This window comes from Zeus faber (genome assembly GCF_960531495.2).
Source record: "Zeus faber genome assembly, chromosome: 4".
NCBI classification, from domain to species: domain Eukaryota; kingdom Metazoa; phylum Chordata; class Actinopteri; order Zeiformes; family Zeidae; genus Zeus; species Zeus faber.
In genome coordinates, this window is record NC_137191.1 from 37714918 (window position 1) to 37724918 (window position 10001).

A 10001-nucleotide genomic window follows, 5' to 3' on the forward strand; every position below is an offset into this window, starting at 1 on the left:
CTGGGTACTGCCTGGAGCCCCGGGTGGAGGTTCCAGAACGCTACGCCAGAGACGCAGACAGCTGTAGTCCCTTCATTACAAACTGTTCCATCCTCTTCGCTCTGCAGCCCCACACCTTCGCCTCCGAGGAAGCCAGGGTGGCTTTCACCGTATATCACCTGACGGGCCGTGCTCGGCTATGGGGAACGGCCGAGTGGGAACGACGCACACCAGCCTGCTCCTCCTTCCACGCCTTCGCCGCCGAGCTCTGCAAGGTGTTCGGGGTGACATCACGAGGTCCCGATGCTGCTGGTGGTCTCCTGGGTCTCAGTCAAGGGTCCCGCTCCGTGGTCGATTACGCGATCGACTTCCGCACCCAGGCTCGACTGAGCGAGTGGAACCCGGCAGCCCAGATTGACGCGTTCCTGATGGGATTAGCAGAGTACGTGAAGGATGAGCCAGTTTCCCACGACCTGCCCACCTCTCTCGATGGCATCATTGAGCTTGCTTCCCGTATCGACCGACGCATCCAGGCCCGCCAGCGAGAGAGGCGTCAGAGGCAAGTGGAGCGCCGCCCAGCAACCCGTCTTCCAGGTTCCTCCGGGCCGCCAGCTCTTCCGCCCCGTCAACCCACGAGTGAGGCCCCTCCCATGCGGGTTGTCCGGTCCAGCCTGACCCCAGAGGAGAAGGAGAGACGCCGGGTGGGGAACCTTTGCCTCTACTGCGGTCTAGCTGGACACTACATTTCCGGGTGTCCGGTAAAAGGGCCGGGCTCGCCAGTGAGGGAGGAGGTCCTGGTGAGCCACACCTCCAAATCCCCCTCCAACCTACTCTGCCAGGCTCGGCTGCTGCTGCTGCCCCAAGGCTCACATTCCCTCGCCATACTTATTGACTCTGGTTCCGATGTTAACATCATCGACGATAACCTAGCACGACAGCTGGGTGTTGGTCGAGTTCTCCTGTCTTCTCCGGTACCTGCCACTGCCCTGGATGGCCGCCTCCTGGGGACAGTCACCCATCAGACAGTGCCCATCTGCATGCTCCTGTCCGGCAACCACCACGAGACGATACAGTTCTGCATCCTGCACTCACCTCGTCACCCTCTCCTCCTGGGGTTCCCCTGGCTCCGGCGCACCACCCACACCTCGACTGGACCACAGGGGCTATTCTGGGATGGAGTCCTGCGTGCCATCAGGTCTGCCTGAAGCAAGCCGCCGCACCTCAGCCACCCAACAGCTCCAGCTCCGCACCCAACATGTTGGGGGTCCCCGCCGGGTACCTCGACTTCAGGGAGGTCTTCAGCAAGGCCAAGGCGACATCCCTTCCCCCGCACAGGCCGTACGATATTGCCATCGACCTCCAGCCCGGCTCCACCCCCCCCCCCCCAGAGGCCGCCTGTACTCCCTGTCCGCCCCGGAGAGAGAGGCCATGGACACCTATATTAACGATGCCCTGGCAGCGGGCATCATCCGTCCCTCCTCATCCCCGGCGGGGGCTGGCTTCTTCTTCGTGGAGAAGAAGGACAAGTCGCTTCGCCCCTGTATTGACTATCGTCTCAACGACATTACGGTCAAGAACTGCTATCCCCTGCCCCTCATCTCATCAGCCTTCGAACTCCTGGAGGGGGCCACAGTGTTCACCAAGCTCGACCTACGCAACGCCTACCATCTGGTCCGGGTTCGAGAGGGGGACGAATGGAAGACGGCGTTCAACACTACCGCAGGTCACTACGAATATCTGGTGATGCCCTTTGGTCTCACCACCGCCCCGCCGTCTTCCAGGCCCTGGTCAATGACGTGCTCAGGGACATGCTCAATAAATTCGTCTTCATGTACCTCGACGACATCCTGATCTTCTCCCGATCCCAAGCTGAGCACGTCCATCACGTCCAGACGGTCCTGCAGCGCCTCCTGGAGAACTCACTCTTTGTGAAGGCGGAGAAGTGTGAGTTTCACATCCCGTCCGTCTCCTTCCTGGGGTACGTCGTAGGGAGGGGGACCATCCAGATGGACTCCACTAAGGTCTCCGCCATCACCACCTGGCCCGCCCCGGACACCCGCAAACAACTCCAGCGCTTCCTCGGTTTTGCCAACTTCTATCGGAGGTTCATCCAAGGCTACAGCACGGTGGCTGCCCCCCTCACAGCCCTAACTTCCTCCAAGGTGCCGTTTCGGTGGTCCACCACCGCCAACGACGCCTTCCTGGCCCTGAAGGCACGCTTCACTTCAGCCCCCATTCTGGTATTGCCTGACCCAGAATGGCAGTGTGTGGTTGAAATGGACGCCTCCAACGTGGGATTCAGAGCTGTTCTGTCCCAGAGAACTGCCTCCGACCAGAAGCTTCATCCCTGCGCCTTCTTCTCCAAGCGTTTGACCCCGGCCGAGAGGAACTACGACATCGGGAATAGGGAGCTTCTCGCCGTCAAATTGGCCCTGGAGGAGTGGCGACACTGGCTAGAGGGAACCCAGCTGCCGTTCCTGGTGTTGACTGACCACAAGAACCTGGAGTATATCCAGTCCCCCAGGAGACTGAACTCCCGTCAGGCCCGTTGGGCGCTCTTCCTAACCAGGTTCAATTTCTTCCTCTCCTATCGGCGGGGGGTCACGCAATATCAAACCTGACGCCCTGTCCCGGCAGTTCCAGGAGGAGGAGAAAGACGCTGCTGACCCTGACACCATTCTACCGTCCTCCCGTCTAGTTGCCACACTCACCTGGGAGGTGGAAGAGAGGGTCAGAGCCGCCGCCCAGGACCAACCTGGACCCAACGCATGTCCGCCCGACCGTCTGTTTGTCCTGCCTGACCTCCGGTCCGAGGTTCTCCAGTAGGCCCACAACTCCCGACTCACCTGCCACCCGGGGATCCAGTGGACGAAGGAGGTCGTCCAGCGTCACTTCTGGTGGCCCTCCCTGGGTGAGGACGTCCGAGGGTTCGTCAATGCCTGCCCCACCTGTAACCAGCACAAACCCTCTCTTCTTGCTCCTGCTGGTCTCCTACACCCACTGCCGTCCTCCAGCGATGTTTCAGAGGCGGAGGATGTCGACCCTGGGGGTCCCTCCTCCGACGAGGACGTGGCCCATTTAGCGGAGGATGAGGAGATGGACGGGGTCTCCAACTACTCCGATGAGGATCACGTGGCCCATTTAGCGGAGGACGTGGAGATGGACGGGGTCTCCGACGAGTACTAACAAACACAACACAATAGCTACCATAGCTACCATGCCATAGCTATCCAATAACATTTTACATGAGTTTCAGTCTGGTTTTAGAAGTGGTCACAGTACTATCACTGCTGCTATGGCTGTGACAAATGATCTCATTGGTGCCTTGGACAGAAAACACTTTCAAAAGCGTTTGATTCAGTGGATCATGAATGACTTCTAGACAAACTCAGGAATGCTGCCATTGTTTCTAAGGCTCTTAAATGGTTTAAAAATGACTTAACAGGTAGGACTCAGTGTGTCCAGGCAGAGAGCCACAAATCAGACTTTAAGCTAACTAATGGTGTGCGCAAAGGTTCCATTTTGTCTCCTATTTTATTTTCTATTTTTATAAATGATTTAGGTAAAGACATTCAAGCTAAATTGCATTTGTATGCGGATGACACAATCGTCTATACACCTGCTCCCTCTGCAGCACATGTGATTGAAGAACTTCGGACTGTATTTCAGTCATTACAAAGAGCTTTGATGGTTCTAAAATTGGCTTTAAATGCCCAGAAAACAAAGTTTGATGATTTTATGATTTTATCAAAAGCTTGCTTGCAAAAATGACAATCTAGGATTTTTTACATCTGATGGTACATTGATTGAAAGGGTGTCTTCTTATAAGAACCTGGGAATATGGATTGATGAAAATTCTCATTTAATGTACATATTTCTAATCTAGTCAAGAAACTCAAAATGGCTTTTATTTTAGAAATAAGTCAAGTTGCACATTCTCCGCAAAGAAAAAACTTGTGGAAGCCACTGTTCTGTCTGTGATGGATGATGGGGATATACTGTACATGCATGCAGCCTCCTCCACTTAAAGGAGCCTCCATTCAGTGTATCATGCTTCTCCACGTTTGAATACAAATGCAAAATCTATCACTCACCACTGCATTCTCTATAATTTAGCTGGCTGGACAATAACTATTCGAAGACAGCAACACTGGTATATATTCATCTATGAAGCTCTGCTGGCTAAATTCCCAGAATACCGCAGTACCCTCCTCTATGTCAGCTCTGGTAGTTACTATCTGCAGCCTCCAAGTGGCTGCTCTTCAATGTTCCTCGGGCTTTGACAGACTTGTAAACTGGTAAAGTCTGGTAAAACAGCGTTTTCTTACCATGCACCATGGTCATGGAATAATCTCCAAAAAGCTCTTCAACTGAAAACATTCATATCCATGAATGATTTTAAGAGTATCATAAAGAATGCAGTGAGGGAGGAATGTAATTGTTTTTCTTTAGAGGCCATTGTGCTTGTATAGCTGTCTGTTTTACTGTTCATTTGTATATCATGTATGTTTATATAGTTTATTTTGTATGGCTGCTACCTTGGCCAGGTCTCCCTTGTAAAATAGATATTTGATCTCAATGGGACATCCTGGTTAAATAAAGGTAAATAAATAAATAATAGTGACATTATAATACATTTAATGTAGAGGTTATAATGAATACCTTGTAGAAACCTTAACAAGCTGAATATAGTGACATTATACAACATTTAATAGAGGTTATATAGTATATGTAGTGCAGTCTCAGTTGGATGAGATGTATAGGATAAAAGCAAATGGAGCATCCAGTACAGTATATTCCATGTAGAGATAGATGAAAGCAAATGGAGCGTCCAGTTTATTCCATCTAGAGCTAGATGATGGAACAGGGTGAGAAAAGTTCATCTTACTTGAAAAACAACGACAGAATAAGAATAAAATAAATCAGTTAATGACCAATGGAAATATCAGATGATGAGAAATTGATTCAGCACAAAATGTGTCTTTTTTACCTCTATAAATCAAAGTATAAAAAAAAAAATCAGAATGTGACTTCCTATTTGAAAAAAATCCCAAAACTGAAGATTTAATGAATTGGAATTGATATGGTAATCCTGTAAACTGGTTGTTGGAAAACCTGTCCAGGAATATCAATCAGCATTTATTAAGGGAAGATATATTCATAACATGTTAGACTGGATATGGTTATACATTTATGGATTCAGCCAGATAGACTTATTTCATTTATAAATTGTTTCAAAACATTAATTGAGCATGAATTTATGTTGAAAACACTCAGAAAGGCATTTGCAAGGTTATTAAAATGTTCTGTGATGTTTTTAGTGTTCTACAACGGGATCAGACAAGGATGCCCAATTTCACCAAAACTCTTTATATGATGTATGAAATGGCAGCTTACTGCATCCTCAAATCAAAGGAATCATCATGTTCATTATGAATACCCAATGAGTCTTTTAAACGACATACAGTATGTGACCCAATGCAGACTTAATGTACATTTAGTCGCTTTTGACTTTTTATTTCCCCTTCACATCATTTGAACGTGAAGAATCAGAGCTTTAAAACAAGGTGTCACTTGTGCAAATCAAGTAAAAAAAATTTTTTAATCAATGACTTATTAATCACAAGGGTGTGGCAAACTGTGTTTGAGATAATCACCATCAAAGTTGGTCCCCACACTTGGCTTCATTCAGCCAGCTCCCAGAATGCAAATGTGCGGAGGACCAACAGACATGGCTAATTGACACCCTGCTAAATGGGGATTTGACATCCTGTTGAATGGGGCAGCCTCTGCATTGTTCTTGTGTTTTGAGGGAATGTTGGACAGCGTCATGGACACACATCTTGTTTTTTAAAAAGGCTTTTATTAAACAGTAAGAATATACATGTCTTATAAAAGTACAATTATTTAGGAGTTTAAAAGTGCAGACAAGACAATAAAATGTAGACTCTATCAATAATAATAGACAATAAATAAATCAATAATATGAGTCTCTTTATCAGCCTCGGTGTGTCATTTAATATATTAATGTGCGTATGCCAAATATCTTCAAAGTTCTTGGAGTTATGTGAGCTAACCCCACCTTACCCCAGTTACACTCTGAGAGCCACCAATAATATTTCACACACACACACACACACATACACATACACACACACACAGCTTCCGCTCTCACTCTGCGGCAACACTCCCTAATCTCCTTCCCTCACTCAGCAAACCAACCTGTTTAACCTCAGCGCTTTCACCACAACCGTCTATTTTACTAAAACTAATATTCTCCAATTAGCTCAACAATTTTCTGGGGCCCCCATAATCCAATGTCTGTTAGATTTCTGAGTTCTCATTAGACACAACATACACAATCAATCACAGTTTGGTACCATACACATTCCTTAATGACGGCAGTTTCCACACAATTTTCCGCTCCGCCTTCTATCACCGACTCCAGACGGACAGACAAGGGCCTTCCTGCCTTTGGCTTACACTGAGGCAGCGTGGCCCCGTGGTACTGGTCGCCCATCCACTATTCCAATAGCAGTAACAATTTTATCACTATGGTCCTTTATAATTGTTAGCCTCTCCTGAACAGAGTTGGATCCCAATCCTTTTATGCTAATATGCCCTTTTTCTATTAATTACTCTATTTTTTAATTCAATCCACAGTCATTTTAAACCATTCATCCCATCAATTATGAATTACAAATTTGGCAACTTGACCGAATTCCGAATTTAGGTTCGTACATGTTCGTAAGCGATCCCCAAGACACTCAAAGTCAACAGCTCCTGACAGTCTGTTTCTAAAACAGATTTTTATTAAAAAGGCTCTGCTCACCGATGTTTCCTAGTTTTGTCGTTGGCTGACCGGACCAGAGACCAATGCGTGTCCGACGACGGCGGCACCTGCTTTCTAGCGCGCCAGATGACTGAAATGACAAATGAAATTTACTGCCTTTATGACTGAGGAAAGAACAAACAAAGTCAGTAAAGTTCATATAGTACTTATAGATTTATTACAACAGGTACAGCAATGATATGGGTCGGACTCAGTCCAGATATGGGAATACATTTCTGAAACGCGAACTGAAGCCTTCAGACGCAATCCAGCTGAAAAAATAATTTGTTCAAAATTCAGAGACAATCCATCCACGGAAATACAGCCTTTTCCCAAATCAGAATTAAAATCTGGAAAGCTACGTTCACAAAAATGGTGTCAAAAATCTTAAAGTCAGAACTTCAAAGTCCATTACTTGGGCAACTGATGGACACAAAATAAATTTTATCTCTACCCTTTACATGAGTGGGTAATATGGGAATGAAGATGTGCACCAGCCCGTGCATTGCCTTTGGCACCACAGTTCAACTGTCCCGTCATCAGACAAAGCGGGTGGTGTCATTAAAATAACTTTTACAAACCTAACCCTAACCACTTTCCCCATATACCTAACCCTAACCATATTCCCCACTTACCTCCACTTACATAGAACCTGCAAAAAAGAACGAAAAAGATTTACCAAAGAAAAGCAAACTATAAAAACTAAAAATTAAAACCTGAAAACTTATCCCCAAAAAAAAAACCCTATTAAAAACACGCCACTTACCTGGAACCAAAAACAAGAAAATCAGCTGAGTAAAATATATAAATTGAAAATTAATTAAGAGAACAATCATAACTAAAATCCACTAAAAGATGTTCTTTAAAAGAAGAATAACTTTCACCCCCTCTTTTTCTATCTCCTGAAGCCGGGACTATAAAAGGCCTTTTGGGTCAAGGCAAGATGGAGGGACCAGAGGAAGTCAGCAGAACCATCTAGGCTTCACCACTACATTGAAGATCCCACGAACGTTCCTGGCCAGCACCTGCCCCGAAAGCAGTGGACAACCCTCAACCGCCTTAAGCCAAAGTGTGGAACACTTTGGGGCAGCAATGCAGAAGTGGGGTATCGCGGACAGTGCCCAATGCGAGTGCGGAGACCCACCACAAACTGTGGTACACATTCCAACTAGTTGCCCCAAACACCGGCCCCCGAACGGCAAAGGTGGTCTAATTGACTTTGATGCTAGGACACTGGACTGGCTCGCCTCAACGGAGCTGAAGGTCTAAGGACATAGACCAGAAGAAGAACTACCTGCCTAACATGACATGCATGTGATCTCGCGAGAAGACGGAAGCGGAAGTGAGTAGTGAGTGGAGACCTAACATGGCCCTGCTACACTAACTAACGCACCGGTAGCTCCACCTCAGACAAAATAACAAAGCCAATTGCAAATTATATATATATATATATATATATATATATATATATATATATATATATATATATATATATATATATATATATATATATACTTAACCCCTAATTGCTCCTGATGGCTGCGTCCGTCGGTGTTTGAACAATTGTAAGTCGCTTTGGATAAAAGCGTCTGATAAATTAAAGGGAACACTGCGCAAAACCAAAGTGGAGGACCTCAAGGATTATATCGATTTTTTTTATAACGCATACGTGATGAAGGGTTAGGCTAACCCTAACCCTAACCCAGGACCGCAATAATCGCACGAAACAGAAGAAGACCGACTCAACAACAGACCGGACGATCTCATACCAGGTGCCGTAGAGGTTAGTATCTTGGATGAGATTAACAAAAAGCTGGACATGCTCGGTCCGCTTCTCCGAAACATTACCGAGATCAAAGCCAGTCTTCTTGCAGATTTCCTGCACCGCATGGTCGGCGAGATGCAAAAAGACGTGGATCTAAAAACCTCCGCGACGCGTCTCACAGCGGAGATGGAAGTTGTAAAAAAGTAAAATAAAATAAAATAATGAAAGAGACCATCCTAGATATTCAATCCAGAAGTATGCAGGACAACCTCATATTTTCTGGGATCCCAGAGAATAACACCGAGTCCCCAGAAAACATGGTGAAAGATTTTCTCCGCACTGCCCTGAAACTCCCGACGGACACCGTGAAGCAGATCCCCTTTCACCAAATTCATCGACTGGGACACCACGTGGGGAACCATCCCCGCTCCATCATTGCTAAGCTCGAACACTTCAAGCACAAGGAGCTGGTTAAAAGCAAAGGACTGGAGCTGAAAGGAACAGCACTGGGCATGAACGATCAATTCCCCTGGGAGATCAACGACTGACGGAAAGTGCTGTATCCTGTCCTGAAGGAGAGCCGGTAGAAGAGTAAACGCGTATCGATGGTTGTTGATAAATTATATATAGACGGTCTGTTATACTGAGACTCCTCCACCACATGCCAAGGAATAGGCATGCTATCGATGTCAGGATTTAAATATCGCTCACTCTCATCTCACCCTCCTGATTCCCCCGCCGTACTTCTCTCATCATCTCACCTCCCTAATCCCTCTCTCCTTACTTCTATCACTCTATAATGTCTTTCACTTTATGTATGTCTAATCCGGCAATGTTCTGTGTTTATCTTTGTCTACTTGTCATTTGTTTGTGTAGTTATGTATCCCTACACACTTCCTACAATACCATGGCAGTGAAAAGGAATGTAAAGGAGGAAATCCCAGACTTATCTATGGGAAAGCATGGGAACGGTAGGATAGCTTTTGCCTTGGATGCACTGTGCCATCCCCCCCTAACTAGCTTCAATGACACCCATTAAGTTTGTTAGTTGGAATGTGAAAGGCTTGGGCTCACCTGCTAAACGTAGCAAAATCCTAACTCACCTCACCAAGATGAACCCCAGCTTGTTTAATGCAAGAAACCCACCTCACTACATCTGAGCGCCTCAAACTCAAAGCTAAATGGATTAATGAGATGTTTTCCGCATCATACAACTAAAAGAAAAAGAGGTGTATCTATATTGATCAATAAAAGTATCCCATATCAAAATAAAACCACAATGTCAGACCCAGAAGGGCGTTACATAATGATTAATGGGATTTTAGGTAACATCAAATTAACCATAGCTAATATTTATGGCCCCAATGACGATGACCCAAATTTCTTTCACAATATATTTTCAAAACTCTTAGAATTCTCTGAATC